Source organism: Macrobrachium nipponense, chromosome 38, assembly GCF_015104395.2.
Source record: "Macrobrachium nipponense isolate FS-2020 chromosome 38, ASM1510439v2, whole genome shotgun sequence".
Taxonomy (NCBI): Eukaryota; Metazoa; Arthropoda; class Malacostraca; order Decapoda; family Palaemonidae; genus Macrobrachium; species Macrobrachium nipponense.
The window spans coordinates 41,060,353-41,078,127 of NC_061098.1; positions in this window are offsets into that span (position 1 = coordinate 41,060,353).

The window sequence follows — 17,775 nt, forward strand, 5'->3', positions numbered from 1 at the left end:
GAATGTTTTGGAACCAGAATATGTAGTGCGTTGCAGTATTAACTAAGGAGACGTGAAAACATGGGCATACCAAGAGTGTTACGACACTAGAGAATTAGTTTTCGAAAACTGGCGACAGGGCCTGCCTGAGGATGAACCGAAAGAGGGCTAAGAGGTGGACGACCACAGGTCAACAGGCGCCCTATTCTCACACGACGTTAGTTTGGCGGCCGCTGATTGGCTGGGAACTGCCTACCTCCTGGTACCAGCCAATCAGCGGCCGCCAAACAAACGTCTCGTGAAAATAATGGTCATCCAAGAATCTACCTTAAGTGAACCGGCTATACAAGGGTATGTCATCAACTCTTGATTATTACTACTGAGAACTGAAGTTCTGGGGTATGTAAATCTCTGTTTAAGTTTTCATGAGACTACGTTTAGGGAGTTTATCACTTTAAATTCATATTTATTCGACGAATGTGAACACAAAATCAGAGAATGAGGAACCTGTAGTAAACACACGACGTTGTAGCATTAAACGAATGCAGTATATACAACAGGTGGTAATTAATGTAGCCTACAACAAAAATATATACCCATGTTCACTTAATTCCTAAAAGAGCTCAACTGGAAAGTAGACTTGGAATGTGACTAAAAGAATTCAGTACATCTACAAGAGATTTATACACTACGAATTTAATTCTGGGCGTATACTTTTCAAAGATGTCAAAATTACAGGGATTCAGGTCGTGCAAGCTTTCGTAAATAGCGAACTGTTGATGATGCATTTCTTTCGAATTGAGGCAACCTCTGGAAGAGATCTTGAATCAGATGCAGAATTAATTAGATTAAATCTCCTATTTCAGGAACTACAGGCGGAGAAAAATTTTATGTACATTATTCATCAGATTCGGGTATACTTGTAAAAGCCACACGGACTCTAGAGAACTCAGAAGTAAAAGTCTTTTAGACGTTGATGTAGTAATCTAGACAGGACATCTAGCCTGCCACGTATGCCTTAAAGCAGTGCCCAGACAGTCATATAACGTCCAGTAGACTCGTTCATTCTAAGTTATTGCACATCATTGCATCATGCTTAAGTTTTATACGTGTAACCAATTATTACTGTATTATTATTGAGTCCGACACACAGGTTCGATACTGTAAGTTCTACTAACGCATGCATGTATAGGATATGATTCCCTACTGCGATGCTCACATGTTTATGATTCGATTATATAAACGCTTTGTATTTTGTATAGTCTACGACTCGCCTTCTTCAATGTAGAAATATGCAAAAAATACTATTCTTTGGGTATTGTGCTGCAGCAAAGCTAATAAACACAACCGAAGAAGATATCGCTTTATTATCGCCCTCCGTCCTCGGACCTCGTCAACGAAAGATGTGATTCCACCTCTGATACTAAATGACCATCTTTTTCCCTCACACATATAATAGGAAACAATTATGGTTACGTCTTAATAAAAAAATAGAGAAGCTCCAACATAGTCTTTGCAAGACATAGAGAAGATGTCTTAAAACAAATAACACCTTGCAGCTATTCTGGACAGCTATAGAAGAGCCTACTCCTTGGAAATATGTAATGACTATGGAAAATGATAACGAAGCCTTATAAATGGGTAAAAATGCCGATGATTGTGTCATTTCAAATTCTCATGAACTTTTCTTACAAACTGATGGACTGGGAAGACCTTGCTCAATAGCTTTGTACAAAAATGGTAAAATTCAAGGATTTCCTAAGTGTCTCATTTAATGTTTTCTCTTCACGTTGGCGACTCAAAGAAAACAAGCCGCTATGAGGGACTGAAGGAAACGTTGTATACTGTGGTAGGCATAAGCCATTCTGTCACCTGGGTCTTGGGCCTATTAGAAATATTCTCCTGTTTACCCTCCACTGAATTTTTGAAGTTGGATTTTGTTGTAGTATGTAACATCAAATTTTAAAGAACACTAAAACTGCAAACTTTGTATTGCCGTTTGTACTCTAGTACAAAGGTGAGTTACGATGCTTTTAGAAGTATTTTGAACCCGATTATATGCTGCAGGCTGTAGTGAAGTGAGGCGATAAGGCGTTTTGGTAAAAATTTCGTTCAAAAGAAGGACAGCATAAAAAAACAATGATTCTGAAACGAAAAAAAGGTGAAGTGTGTAGCAAGACGCAGAAAATGGCGTTTATAAATCAGCGTAAATATTAAATTTTAAAGTACATTTTGTAGCTGAAGAATCTTGTGAAGTCTGGTCGAACTCCGTAGAGGAGAATGTAGTCTACGAAACTAAGACTATATTTAGATCTATGCACCATGACTATATGTACGATACGATTCTCGTAGTTTCCGTAGGTACTTATTTGATTCCGTGTTCAGATGCAATCAAATTAATTGATGTTACTTTATAAGTGTTCTAAATCCAGTGAATTTAAATTCTGACAGATGTCTAGATTTAATATGTGTGGTTTAACGTTGAATGAACTAGTTCTATCGTAAAACCATTGATAAATAAGTGTGAGATGTAATTAGAGTGAATGGAGAGCCCAGACCAATACTAAACTATCTACTAAAGTGTTCTTATAAGTGACCAAAATCGAGTATCGCCCTCACGAGGTGCTATGTAATCATTATTACGCAGGGTTCTTCGCAGCGTCCCTTAGCTGCAACCCCTTTTACTGTACCACTGTTCATATTCTCTTTCTTCCATTTTACTTTTCACCCTCTCCTAACAACTGTTTCATAGTGCAACTGCTTTGAGGTTTCGTCCTGTTACGCCTTTAAGACATTTTCCTGTGAATTTCTGTTTCAGCGCTGAATGACCTCATAGGTCCCAGTGCTTGGCCTTTTTGGCCAAAAATTCTTCATTCCATTTCCAGTCTCCATAATTTGTGTGAGAATCCGTGCCACTTTTAGCAAATCTTTTGGTTTAATTTTCAGTTGAAATGAAATTAATACAGAACTTAGGCCAAAAGCCAAGCACTGGGACCTACGAGGTTATTCAGCGCTGAAACGGAAATTGACAGTATAAAAGGTTTGAAAGATGTAACAGGAGGAAAACCTCAAAGCAGTTGCACTTTGAAACAATTGTTAGAAGAGGGTGGAAAGTAAGATGGAAGAAAGAGAATATGAAAGGAGGTGCAGTAAAGGGAACGGAAGGGGTTGCAGCTAGGGGCCGAAGGGACGCTGCAAAGAATCTTAAGTAATGCCGACAGTGCACCACATGAGATGAAATGACGGCACTAACCCCGGTAATCTCCAGTGACTGAAGATAGTTTTGCATAGCACTGTCCACAGTAATGCAATGGAGGCAGCTTCTTGACGCCCAGCTGATGACTCAGTTTCCCGAACGAGGAGAAATCTGAAGACATCATTCCCAAAACTGAGATCCCTCGCAGGGGGTTACTGCACTCAGTTCACTTCGCATGGTACACCGTAGGCTTTTATAGAGGGTGTTTGCAGCGTCCCATTGGCAACTATACTCGTTTTTTTTCCATCTGTCCACCAGCCTGTGGTGTTTGCGTATGGTAACACTGCGTCCCGGGCTTTGGATAGATACATTCATCTTACATTCAACAATAATAACAATATCCTATTTCGAATATTAGCAATGTTAATTCGCATACAGTGAATTATTAAAACACTTTTCAGTTGCAAATGTAATCGGGGATATCCTTTTATATACCTAAAAACTTACACATAGCGTAACTATCTAAAGGCCGGGACGCAGTGTTACCATGCGCAAACACCACAGGCGGGTGGACAGAAAAAAAAAAAAAAAAAAAAAGAGAGTATATAGCTACGTCTACTTCTTTAGCCCTTTAACTTCAACACCTCAAACTGCAGGCCCGTACCCTGAGTCTTATATGGGGGTGTGGGGGCGGGGGCGGGGCGGGGGGAGTTTTTCCCAAAACTGGACATTTTCTTCTATTAATGTCATTGCATATATAGGTCTATACAAGATTAAATACTTGAAAATATTATCTTAGTTACATTAAGAAGAAAAATCGGGTATGCGGTCTATGCCCTTTCTACCAGATGAGATGTTATCCAAAGCACTGCTGACTTTGTCACAGGGAAAAAAAAATATGGAAATTTTCTTTTTTAGGGGGCCTACCCGTTCTAACGCAACCGCCCTCCCCCCCTTCGGTAGAGGCCTTAACTGTTACTTCTTAGTGACACGGCAGGGTTTCGTCCAAGTTCCACCTCCTGTTGCTTGATTGATTGCATGGAACCAGTGGTTATTCAGCAACGGGACCAACGGCTTGACGTGACTTCCGAACCACGTCGAGAGTGAACTTCTATCACCAGAAATACACATCTCTTACCCCTCTGTAGAATGTCCAAGAATCGAACTCGCGTCCACCGAGGTGACAGGCAAAGACCATACCAACCACGCCACCGAGGCGCTCCAGTCCCTTGAATTTCATTTCATTTATGTACTGCATTTCTTTATCTTGCTGTCCAACCACTTCAATTCTCTCTGTTTTCTGTCTTTTAAGCGCTTGGATTGACAGCCTCAGTTTCATTCATCAGCCATAAATCAGTCACCTTGAAAACTTGTTGTACTGTTATCTCAGACGCTCAGCAGCACAACTCCCCCACCAAGGAGTTCTGCCGCGAGCCCAGCTTACTCAGTTTCACTTACCTTCATTACTGAGCATTGGCTGACGTCTTTGATACGCCCTTCACCTTTCACTTCGTCACAGCAAGGTTCTGCTCTGTTGTTTCCACATTCGCTTTTCATTTCAACAAACACTTTCAGCCGCGTCTTTCCGGAAGCCCAACGATTCAGTACAAGTGCACACTCTTTTATTATACAGAGCTGCGGACTCAATCAGTGACTTCCCCCAGTTCCAAGGCTGTAGTCTTTGTTAACAACATTGCTTCACCTTTCCTTTCTGCTTCGAAAAGTTCTCTCTGACCCGTCAGACTGGATCGCTCCCCCCTCTTAGGAGCATCCTCACGAGTGGAGCTTACCCATTTTTTCAATCAGCAGTGGCTCGCGTCATTGAGACGTACTTTCATTCTCTCACAAACACTTCAATTTCACTCAACACCATTTCACATTATCTCAGACGCTCAGCGACATCACTCCTCCACCTAGGAGCGCTGCCACGAGTCCAGCTTACTCATTAATGAGCATTGGCTGATGTCCTTGATACGTCATTATTCACCTTTCTGCTTCCAAAAACGTTCTCTCTGACCCTCAGACTGAATAAACTCTCCCCCCTCTTAGGAGCATCCACGAGTGGAGCTTACTCATTTTTCAATGAGCAGTGGCTCACGTCATTGAGACTTAATTTCATTCTCTCAAAACACTTTTAAAGATCCTTCTTAAGGTTTCATTTTAATGTTACGACTTTTCCTTTATACATCATCGTTGCTTTGTTCATGTGCTCAAACTCAATCAATCAATCAAAGACCGCCAGTCTGAATGCCTTCCTCTTTAATATTGACATTACTTCAGGACATCGTCCTCCAACCTTCAACGCCATACCTCCCCCCCACCACCTAGGAGCATTGGCAAGAGTGCAGCATACTCAATTATACTTACCTCCATTTATTATTATTATTATTACCCACATTCATTTTCATTGAGCACGACTCACGTTCTGACATGTCCATGATAGCAAATGTCTATATAAAGTTTCGGCTATCGTTCCGGCAACGTCCTAAGGTATTCTGTACAATGACATGTGCTCTCCCTCAATCAATCAAAGACCGCCAGTCTGAATGCCTTTCTGTTTATTACTAACATTACTTCAAGGACATCGTCGTCTCCAAACCTCAGTGCCATATATACCTCCCCACCTCATAGGAGTATTGGCACGAGTGCAGCTCATTCAATTTTAGTTAGCTCTATTATTATTTGCCCAGCTCTATTATTGATTATTTACCCAGCCTCTATTATTATTTAGCCACATTCATGGCTTACGTATCTGACATGTCCATGATAGAAATTTCTAAATAAACATTTTGGGCTATCTTTCCGGCTCGTCTAAGACGATTCAGTAGAATGCACACTCATTATTCATACAAAGCTGATGAATTCATTCATAAAAAACTTGTAATGATCCTTCTTAAGGTTTCATTTTAATGTTACGACTTTTCATTTATACATCATCTTTATTGTATTCATATGCTCAAACTCAATCAATCAAAGACCGCCAGTCTGAATGCCTACCTCTTTATTATTGACATCACTTCAAGGACATAGTCTCGAACCTTCAATGCCATACCTCCCCGCCACATAGGAGCATTGGCACGTGTGCAGCATACTCAATTATACTTACCTCCCTTATTATTATTACCCACATTCATTTTCATTGAGCACTGACTCACGTATCTGACATGTCCATGATAGAAATGTCTATATAAAGTTTCGGCTATCGTTCCGGCTCGTCTAAGGATTCAGTACAATGACATGTGCTCTCCCTCAATCAATCAAAGACCGCCAGTCTGAACGCCTTCCTGTTTATTATTAACATTACTTCAAGGACATCGTCGTCTCCAAACCTCAGTGCCATAACTCCCCACCTCATAGGAGTATTAGCACGAGTGCAGCTCATTCAATTATAGTTAGCTCTATTATTATTTGCCCAGCTCTATTATTATTTACCCACATTCATTTTCATTGAGCACTGGCTTACATATCTGACATGTCCATGATAGAAATTTCTAAATAAACATTTTGGGCTATCTTTCCGGCTCGTCTAAGACGATTCAGTAGAATGCACATTCATTATTCATACAAAGATGATGAATTGATTCATAAAAAACTTCTAATGATCCTTCTTAAGGTTTCATTTTATTGTTACGACTTTCCTTCCATTCAAATAACAACTTTCGGCCATCTTTCCGGCTCGTCTAAGATTCAGTAACTTAGCACACTCTTTGCATATAGAGAGCTGCTCACTCAATCAGTAGACCGCCAGTCCGAAGGCCTTAGTGTTTCTTAACATTGCCACTTTTCCTTCAAACGAGTCAACAAATATGCTGCTCATTTACGAATGCTTTTACAGATTTCCTGACTCAATCAATGACCGCCAGTCCGAAGGTCTTCCTGTCTATTTCGATTGCTGTTCATTTCTTTTTCAAAGACACCATCTGCATTGCTCAACGCCAATCCTCCCCCCAACTAGGAGAACTGGCATGAGTCGAGCTTACACCTCTTCTATTTATCCACATTCATTCATTTCAAAATGACCTCTGGCTCATGTCTTTGAGACTTCCTTATAATTTTACTCCTTTTTCCAATCTATTCTTAGGACTTTTGCTTCATTTAAATAAACAGTTTTGACCATCTTTCCAGCGAGTCTAAAGACTGGGTAGAATCCGTATTCATTCATAAAAAAAAAACTTCAAATGATCCTTCTTAAGGTTTCATTTTATTGTTACGACTTTTCCTCCATTCAAATAATCACTTTCGGCCATCTTTCCGGCTCGTCTAAGATTCAGTAACTCTCTTTGCTTATAGAGAGTTGCTCACTCAATCAGTAGACCGCCAGTCCGAAGGCCTTATTGTTTCTTAACACTGACACTTTTCCTCAAACGAAGTCAACAAATATGCTGCTCATTTATTAATGGTTTTACAGATTTCCTGCCTCAATCAATGACCGCCAGTCCGAAGGTCTTCCTGTCTATTTCGATTGCTGTTCATTTCTTTTTTAAAGACACCATCTGCATTCCTCAACGCCAGTCCTCCCCCCAACTAGGAGCACTGGCATGAGTCGAGCCTACACCTCATCCATTTATCCACATTCATTTATTTCAAAATGACCTTTGGCTCGTGTCTTTGAGACGTCCTTATAATTCCATTCGATTCTTAGGACTATTGCTTTATCTAAATAAACAGTTTTGACCATCTTTCCGGCGAGTCTAAAGACTGGGTGGAATCTGTATTTTTAGACTGGCGTTTTCATTTTATTGTTACGACTTTTACAGATTTGCTGACTCAATCAATGACCGCCAGTCCGAAGGTCTTCCTGTCTATTTCAATTGCTTTTCATTTGCTTTTCAAAGACACCAACTAGGAGCACTGGCATGAGTCGAGCTTGCACCTCTTCTACTCATCCACATTCATTTATTTCAAAATGACCTTTGGCTCGTGTCTTTGAGACGTCCTTAAAATTCCATTCGATTCTTAGGACTATTACTTCATCGAAATAAACAGTTTTGACCATCTTTCCGGCGAGTCTAAAGACTGGGTTAAATCCGTTTTGATTGACTGGCGTTTTCATTTTATTGTTACGACTCTTACTCATTCGAAATAAACAGTTTCGACCATCTTTCCGGCCAGTCTAAAGATGCAGTACTATGCACACTCACTGGTTATAGAGAGCTGCAGACTTCATCAGCGACTGACTGCCAGTCTGAAGGCTTAGCTGTTTATCCAAATTCATATTTCCTTCGTCGTACAAAAAATTCTCATGATCCTTCTTAAGGTTTCATTTTATAGTTACGACATTTAACTCATATAAATCATTAATTTTGGACATCTTTCCGGCTCGTCTAAAGACTGAGTACATTGCAGGCTCATTCCTCTCATAATCTTTCTCATTTCCTTCAACATAGTTAGGATTCTTGTTCCATATAAATGATTAAGTATTGGTCATCTTTCTGCATCGTCTGAGCAGTAAGTGAAATGCACAATAATTTTTCCTGAGAATACTGCTGCAGTTGTCTCAGTCAAAGACCGCCAGTCCGAATACCAAAATATATGACACATTCAGTTCCCTTCTCTCCCCTCCATCATTCAAATAATCACTTTCGGCCATCTTTCCGACTCGTCTAAGGATTCAGTAACTTTGCATACTCACTGGTTATAGAGAGCTGCTTTGCTGCTTACTCAAATCAGTAGACCACCAGTCTGAAGGCCTTAGTGTTTCTTAAAAATGCCACTTTTCCTTCGAATAAATTATCACTTTTGGTCATCTTTCCGGCTCGTCTAAGGACTAAATACTTTGCACCTTCATTGCTCAAACAGTGCTTCTGACTCTAATGCTGTCTTTGATTCATCTTTCTCTTCTTTTAAAGAAGTTGTCTCGGACCCTCAGCGCCATATCTCCCCGCCCCATAGGAGCATTGGCACGAGTGAAGCTTACTCATTTCTTGAGACGTCTTATCTCATTTCCTTCAGTATAGTTAAGACTATTGTTTCAAATGAATCATCAGTTTTGGCCATCTTTCTTTCTCGTCTAAGCATTGAGTAGAACGCACAGTTGTTCCAGAGAGGGCAAGCTGTATCAATCCAGACCGCCAGTCCGAACACCAACACATATTCAAATTGAGTTCCCTTCTCTCTCGAACTCTCTTTTTACAGATTAAAGGCTAAAGAAAAATCACCAGTCTGCGACGGACATGTCAGCGCCGCAAACTATTTCTCTCTCTCTCTCTCTGTCTCTATCTCTCTGTCTCTATCTCTCTGTCTCTATCTCTATCTCTCCTTTCTTCCAACTCTCTTTTTATATGTCTGTGATCTATATACAAACAATACAAACTTATATGAGTTTCTCTCACAACAAATTGTCACTACAAATGAAATTTTCGTCATCTCCGACGCTACCGCGCAGCCCCTCTTAAAGAGCACTGACGATAATTGAGCTTTCTTGGTTTCATCCAAGAATTGGCTCTGTCATCGAGACGTTCTCCTTTAATTCCTCTCCTTTCTTCCACCAATCTCTCATTATAAGTCTGTAACATTTATAAAAGGAATCACAAAGTTTTAAATGATTGTCTATTAGATTTTTTACAGATTGAGGTCTAAAGAAAAATCTCCAGTCTGCGACGGACATACCAGCGCCGCAAACTATTCTCTCTCTCTCTCTCTCTCTCTCTCTCTCTCTCTCTCTCTCTCTCTCTCTTATTCGTCATCTCCTTCCTCCAACCACTGTCTTTCTCTCTCTCTTATTCGTCATCTCCTTCCTCCAACCACTGTCTTTCTAAGTGTCTCTCTCACTTATATGTTTCTCTCACAACAAAATTCACCTTTGAATCAAATATTCGTCATCTCCGACACTACTGCCAGCCACTCTTGACGAGCACTGGAAATAGATGAGCTTACTTGGATTTATTCAAGAATTGGCTCTATCATCGAGACGTTCTTTATCTAGGTCTTTGACTCTCTCTCAACTTTAATTTTCGTTTTCGGCCTTTGACTCGGGGGCTCTCTCAGCCTGAAAGTCATATTTGCTTGGATTGATCCAAGAATTAGCTCTGCCTTCGAAACCAAAAATTCAATTTCAAATCAATTTCAAAAATTCACCTTTGAATCAAATATTCGTCATCTCTGACACAACTACTGCCAGCCCCTCTTAAAGAGCACCGACAATAATTGAGCTTACTTGGATTGATCCAAGAATTGGCTCTGTCTTCGAGACGAAAAATTCAATTTCAAATCTATTTCATGTCATCTCTCTCTGGCTTTCTCCATTACTTCCTCTGCTTCTCCTCAATCTCTCGGAAATTCCTCTCCTTTCTTCAACAACTCTCTCACTCTCTCTCTTACTTATATGTTTCTGTCTCACAATTCAGTTACATTCTCTCCAGGAACTTTTTTTTACAGCTACTATAATCTTTCTCCAATACTTCCTCTGCTTCTCCTCCCTTAATCTCTCACCACTTCAACAAAATTCACCTTTGAATCAAATATTCGTCATCTCTGACACAACTACTGCCAGCCCCTCTTAAAGAGCACCGACAATAATTGAGCTTACTTGGATTGATCCAAGAATTGGCTCTGTCTTCGAGACGAAAAATTCAATTTCAAATCTATTTCATGTCATCTCTCTCTGCTCCCACTCCTTCCTCCGACCACTCTACTTATTTGGCCCAGAGAGTTGCTTTCTCACATACCCCTCTCTATATATATTGCAGGAACAAGCGCGCGAGGTCCATAGAAAAAAAATCGTCCAAGGTACATAAAATTGTCTCTTCTTTCCTTCCATTTCATGTCATCTCTCTCTGGCTTTTTCCATTATTTCCTCTGCTTCTCCTCAATCGCTCTTTCTAAGTCTCTCTCTCTCTCTCTCTCTCTCTCTCTCACTTATATGTTTCTGTCTCACAATTCAGTTCCATTCTCTCCAGGAACTTTTTTTTTACAGCTAGTATAATCCTTTCTCCATTACTTACTCAATCTATCACCACTTCATCTCCTTCCTTCGACCACTCTCTTTCTAAATCTATCTCTCTCTCACTTATATATTTCTCTCTCAACAAAATTCACCTTTGAATCAAATATTCGTCATCTCTGACACAACTACTGCCAGCCCCTCTTAAAGAGCACCGACAATAATTGAGCTTACTTGGATTGATCCAAGAATTGGCTCTGTCTTCGAGACGAAAAATTCAATTTCAAATCTATTTCATGTCATCTCTCTCTGGCTTTCTCCATTACTTCCTCTGCTTCTCCTCAATTCAGTTCCATTCTCTCCAGGAACTTTTTTTTTACAGCTAGTATAATCCTTTCTCCATTACTTACTCTGCTTCTCCTCAATCTATCACCACTTCATCTCCTTCCTTCGACCACTCTCTTTCTAAATCTATCTCTCTCACTTATATATTTCTCTCTCAACAAAATTCACCTTTGAATCAAATATTCGTCATCTCTGACACAACTACTGCCAGCCCCTCTTAAAGAGCACCGACAATAATTGAGCTTACTTGGATTGATCCAAGAATTGGCTCTGTCTTCGAGACGAAAAATTCAATTTCAAATCTATTTCATGTCATCTCTCTCTGGCTTTCTCCATTACTTCCTCTGCTTCTCCTCAATTCAGTTACATTCTCTCCAGGAACTTTTTTTTTACAGCTACTATAATCTTTCTCCAATACTTCCTCTGCTTCTCCTCCCTCAATCTCTCACCACTTCAACAAAATTCACCTTTGAATCAAATATTCGTCATCTCTGACACAACTACTGTCAGCCCCTCTTAAAGAGCACCGACAATAATTGAGCTTACTTGGATTGATCCAAGAATTGGCTCTGTCTTCGAGACGAAAAATTCAATTTCAAATCTATTTCATGTCATCTCTCTCTGGCTTTCTCCATTACTTCCTCTGCTTCTCCTCAATTCAGTTCCATTCTCTCCAGGAACTTTTTTTTTACAGCTAGTATAATCCTTTCTCCATTACTTACTCTGCTTCTCCTCAATCTATCACCACTTCATCTCCTTCCTTCGACCACTCTCTTTCTAAATCTATCTCTCTCTCACTTATATATTTCTCTCTCAACAAAATTCACCTTTGAATCAAATATTCGTCATCTCTGACACAACTACTGCCAGCCCCTCTTAAAGAGCACCGACAATAATTGAGCTTACTTGGATTGATCCAAGAATTGGCTCTGTCTTCGAGACGAAAAATTCAATTTCAAATCTATTTCATGTCATCTCTCTCTGGCTTTCTCCATTACTTCCTCTGCTTCTCCTCAATTCAGTTACATTCTCTCCAGGAACTTTTTTTTACAGCTACTATAATCTTTCTCCAATACTTCCTCTGCTTCTCCTCCCTCAATCTCTCATCACTTCAACAAAATTCACCTTTGAATCAAATATTCGTCATCTCTGACACAACTACTGCCAGCCCCTCTTAAAGAGCACCGACAATAATTGAGCTTACTTGGATTGATCCAAGAATTGGCTCTGTCTTCGAGACGAAAAATTCAATTTCAAATCTATTTCATGTCATCTCTCTCTGGCTTTCTCCATTACTTCCTCTGCTTCTCCTCAATTCAGTTACATTCTCTCCAGGAACTTTTTTTTTACAGCTACTATAATCTTTCTCCAATACTTCCTCTGCTTCTCCTCCCTCAATCTCTCATCACTTCAACAAAATTCACCTTTGAATCAAATATTCGTCATCTCTGACACAACTACTGCCAGCCCCTCTTAAAGAGCACCGACAATAATTGAGCTTACTTGGATTGATCCAAGAATTGGCTCTGTCTTCGAGACGAAAAATTCAATTTCAAATCTATTTCATGTCATCTCTCTCTGCTCCCACTCCTTCCTCCGACCACTCTACTTATGTGGCCCAGAGAGTTGCTTTCTCACATACCCCTCTCTATATATATTGCAGGAACAAGCGCGCGAGGTCCATAGAAAAAAAATCGTCCAAGGTACATAAAATTGTCTCTTCTTCCATTCATGTCATCTCTCTCTGGCTTTTTCCATTATTTCCTCTGCTTCTCCTCAAGAGCTCCCAACTTCCTCAACCCCTCTTTCTAAGTCTCTCTCTCTCTCTCTCACTTATATGTTTCTGTCTCACAATTCAGTTCCATTCTCTCCAGGAACTTTTTTTTTACAGCTAGTATAATCCTTTCTCCATTACTTACTCTGCTTCTCCTCTATCTATCACCACTTCATCTCCTTCCTTCGACCACTCTCTTTCTAAATCTATCTCTCTCACTTATATATTTCTCTCTCAACAAAATTCACCTTTGAATCAAATATTCGTCATCTCTGACACAACTACTGCCAGCCCCTCTTAAAGAGCACCGACAATAATTGAGCTTACTTGGATTGATCCAAGAATTGGCTCTGTCTTCGAGACGAAAAATTCAATTTCAAATCTATTTCATGTCATCTCTCTCTGGCTTTCTCCATTACTTCCTCTGCTTCTCCTCAATCTCTCGGAAATTCCTCTCCTTTCTTCAACAACTCTCTCACTCTCTCTCTTACTTATATGTTTCTGTCTCACAATTCAGTTACATTCTCTCCAGGAACTTTTTTTTACAGCTACTATAATCTTTCTCCAATACTTCCTCTGCTTCTCCTCCCTTAATCTCTCACCACTTCAACAAAATTCACCTTTGAATCAAATATTCGTCATCTCTGACACAACTACTGCCAGCCCCTCTTAAAGAGCACCGACAATAATTGAGCTTACTTGGATTGATCCAAGAATTGGCTCTGTCTTCGAGACGAAAAATTCAATTTCAAATCTATTTCATGTCATCTCTCTCTGCTCCCACTCCTTCCTCCGACCACTCTACTTATGTGGCCCAGAGAGTTGCTTTCTCACATACCCCTCTCTATATATATTGCAGGAACAAGCGCGCGAGGTCCATAGAAAAAAAATCGTCCAAGGTACATAAAATTGTCTCTTCTTTCCTTCCATTTCATGTCATCTCTCTCTGGCTTTTTCCATTATTTCCTCTGCTTCTCCTCAATCGCTCTTTCTAAGTCTCTCTCTCTCTCTCTCACTTATATGTTTCTGTCTCACAATTCAGTTCCATTCTCTCCAGGAACATTTTTTTTACAGCTACTATAATCTTTCTCCAATACTTACTCAATCTATCACCACTTCATCTCCTTCCTTCGACCACTCTCTTTCTAAATCTATCTCTCTCTCACTTATATATTTCTCTCTCAACAAAATTCACCTTTGAATCAAATATTCGTCATCTCTGACACAACTACTGCCAGCCCCTCTTAAAGAGCACCGACAATAATTGAGCTTACTTGGATTGATCCAAGAATTGGCTCTGTCTTCGAGACGAAAAATTCAATTTCAAATCTATTTCATGTCATCTCTCTCTGGCTTTCTCCATTACTTCCTCTGCTTCTCCTCAATTCAGTTCCATTCTCTCCAGGAACTTTTTTTTTACAGCTAGTATAATCCTTTCTCCATTACTTACTCTGCTTCTCCTCAATCTATCACCACTTCATCTCCTTCCTTCGACCACTCTCTTTCTAAATCTATCTCTCTCTCACTTATATATTTCTCTCTCAACAAAATTCACCTTTGAATCAAATATTCGTCATCTCTGACACAACTACTGCCAGCCCCTCTTAAAGAGCACCGACAATAATTGAGCTTACTTGGATTGATCCAAGAATTGGCTCTGTCTTCGAGACGAAAAATTCAATTTCAAATCTATTTCATGTCATCTCTCTCTGGCTTTCTCCATTACTTCCTCTGCTTCTCCTCAATTCAGTTACATTCTCTCCAGGAACTTTTTTTTACAGCTACTATAATCTTTCTCCAATACTTCCTCTGCTTCTCCTCCCTCAATCTCTCATCACTTCAACAAAATTCACCTTTGAATCAAATATTCGTCATCTCTGACACAACTACTGCCAGCCCCTCTTAAAGAGCACCGACAATAATTGAGCTTACTTGGATTGATCCAAGAATTGGCTCTGTCTTCGAGACGAAAAATTCAATTTCAAATCTATTTCATGTCATCTCTCTCTGCTCCCCACTCTTCCTCCGACCACTTTGTTTATTATGTGGCCCAGAGAGTTGCTTTCTCACATACCCCTCTCTATATATATTGCAGGAACAAGCGCGCGAGGTCCATAGAAAAAAAATCGTCCAAGGTACATAAAATTGTCTCTTCTTTCCTTCCATTTCATGTCATCTCTCTCTGGCTTTTTCCATTATTTCCTCTGCTTCTCCTCAAGAGCTCCCAACTTCCTCAACCCCTCTTTCTAAGTCTCTCTCTCTCTCTCTACTTATATGTTTCTGTCTCACAATTCAGTTCCATTCTCTCCAGGAACTTTTTTTTTACAGCTAGTATAATCCTTTCTCCATTACTTACTCTGCTTCTCCTCTATCTATCACCACTTCATCTCCTTCCTTCGACCACTCTCTTTCTAAATCTATCTCTCTCTCACTTATATATTTCTCTCTCAACAAAATTCACCTTTGAATCAAATATTCGTCATCTCTGACACAACTACTGCCAGCCCCTCTTAAAGAGCACCGACAATAATTGAGCTTACTTGGATTGATCCAAGAATTGGCTCTGTCTTCGAGACGAAAAATTCAATTTCAAATCTATTTCATGTCATCTCTCTCTGGCTTTCTCCATTACTTCCTCTGCTTCTCCTCAATCTCTCCTTTCCTCAACAACTCTCTCTCTCTCTCTTACTTATATGTTTCTGTCTCACAATTCAGTTACATTCTCTCAGGAATCAGGCTAACTTTTTTTTTATCTTTCTCCATACTTCCTCTGCTTCTCCTCCTCAAGCTATTACATCTTTCTCCAATATTCCTCTGCTTCTCCTCCCTCAATCTCTCACCACTTCAACAAAATTCACCTTTGAATCAAATATTCGTCATCTCTGACACAACTACTGCCAGCCCCTCTTAAAGAGCACCGACAATAATTGAGCTTACTTGGATTGATCCAAGAATTGGCTCTGTCTTCGAGACGAAAAATTCAATTTCAAATCTATTTCATGTCATCTCTCTCTGGCTTTCTCCATTACTTCCTCTGCTTCTCCTCTCCTTTCTTCAACAACTCTCTCTCTCTCTCTTACTTATATGTTTCTGTCTCACAATTCAGTTACATTCTCTCCAGGAACTTTTTTTTACAGCTACTATAATCTTTCTCCAATACTTCCTCTGCTTCTCCTCCCTCAATCTCTCACCACTTCAACAAAATTCACCTTTGAATCAAATATTCGTCATCTCTGACACAACTACTGCCAGCCCCTCTTAAAGAGCACCGACAATAATTGAGCTTACTTGGATTGATCCAAGAATTGGCTCTGTCTTCGAGACGAAAAATTCAATTTCAAATCTATTTCATGTCATCTCTCTCTGCTCCCACTCCTTCCTCCGACCACTCTACTTATGTGGCCCAGAGAGTTGCTTTCTCACATACCCCTCTATATATATTGCAGGAACAAGCGCGCGAGGTCCATAGAAAAAAAATCGTCCATGGTACATAAAATTGTCTCTTCCTTCCTTCCATTTCATGTCATCTCTCTCTGGCTTTTTCCATTATTTCCTCTGCTTTCCTCAACCCCTCTTTCTAAGTCTCTCTCTCTCTCTCTTACTTATATGTTTCTGTCTCACAATTCAGTTACATTCTCTCCAGGAACTTTTTTTTACAGCTACTATAATCTTTCTCCAATACTTCCTCTGCTTCTCCTCCCTCAATCTCTCACCACTTCAACAAAATTCACCTTTGAATCAAATATTCGTCATCTCTGACACAATAATTGAGCTTACTTGGATTGATCCAAGAATTGGCTCTGTCTTCGAGACGAAAAATTCAATTTCAAATCTATTTCATGTCATCTCTCTCTGGCTTTCTCCATTACTTCCTCTGCTTCTCCTCTCCTTTCTTCAACAACTCTCTCTCTCTCTCTCTTACTTATATGTTTCTGTCTCAAAATTCAGTTACATTCTCTCCAGGAACTTTTTTTTACAGCTACTATAATCTTTCTCCAATACTTCCTCTGCTTCTCCTCCCTCAATCTCTCACCACTTCAACAAAATTCACCTTTGAATCAAATATTCGTCATCTCTGACACAACTACTGCCAGCCCCTCTTAAAGAGCACCGACAATAATTGAGCTTACTTGGATTGATCCAAGAATTGGCTCTGTCTTCGAGACGAAAAATTCAATTTCAAATCTATTTCATGTCATCTCTCTCTGCTCCCTCTCCTTCCTCCGACCACTCTACTTATGTGGCCCAGAGGGTTGCTCTCTCACATACCCCTCTCCATATTATATGCAGGAACAAGCGCGCGAGGTCAATAGAAAAAAAATCGTCCATGGTACATAAAATTGTCTCTTCCTTCCTTCCATTTCCGATCTATTTAAGCCTCTGACTCTGTGTGGTCAGTGGAGGCCCAGAGGGTCGCTCTCACACGTAGCCCTCTGTATATAGTATGCAAGAACAAGCGCTCGTGGTCCATAGAAAAAAAATCGTCCATGGTCTATAATTTCTCTCTACTTCCAATCTCTCCTGCCTTCCATTTTCGTCTTTGACTCGGCCTTCCGGCCGAGTTCTACTGTCTGTCTAGGCTCTGACTCTCTCATCAAC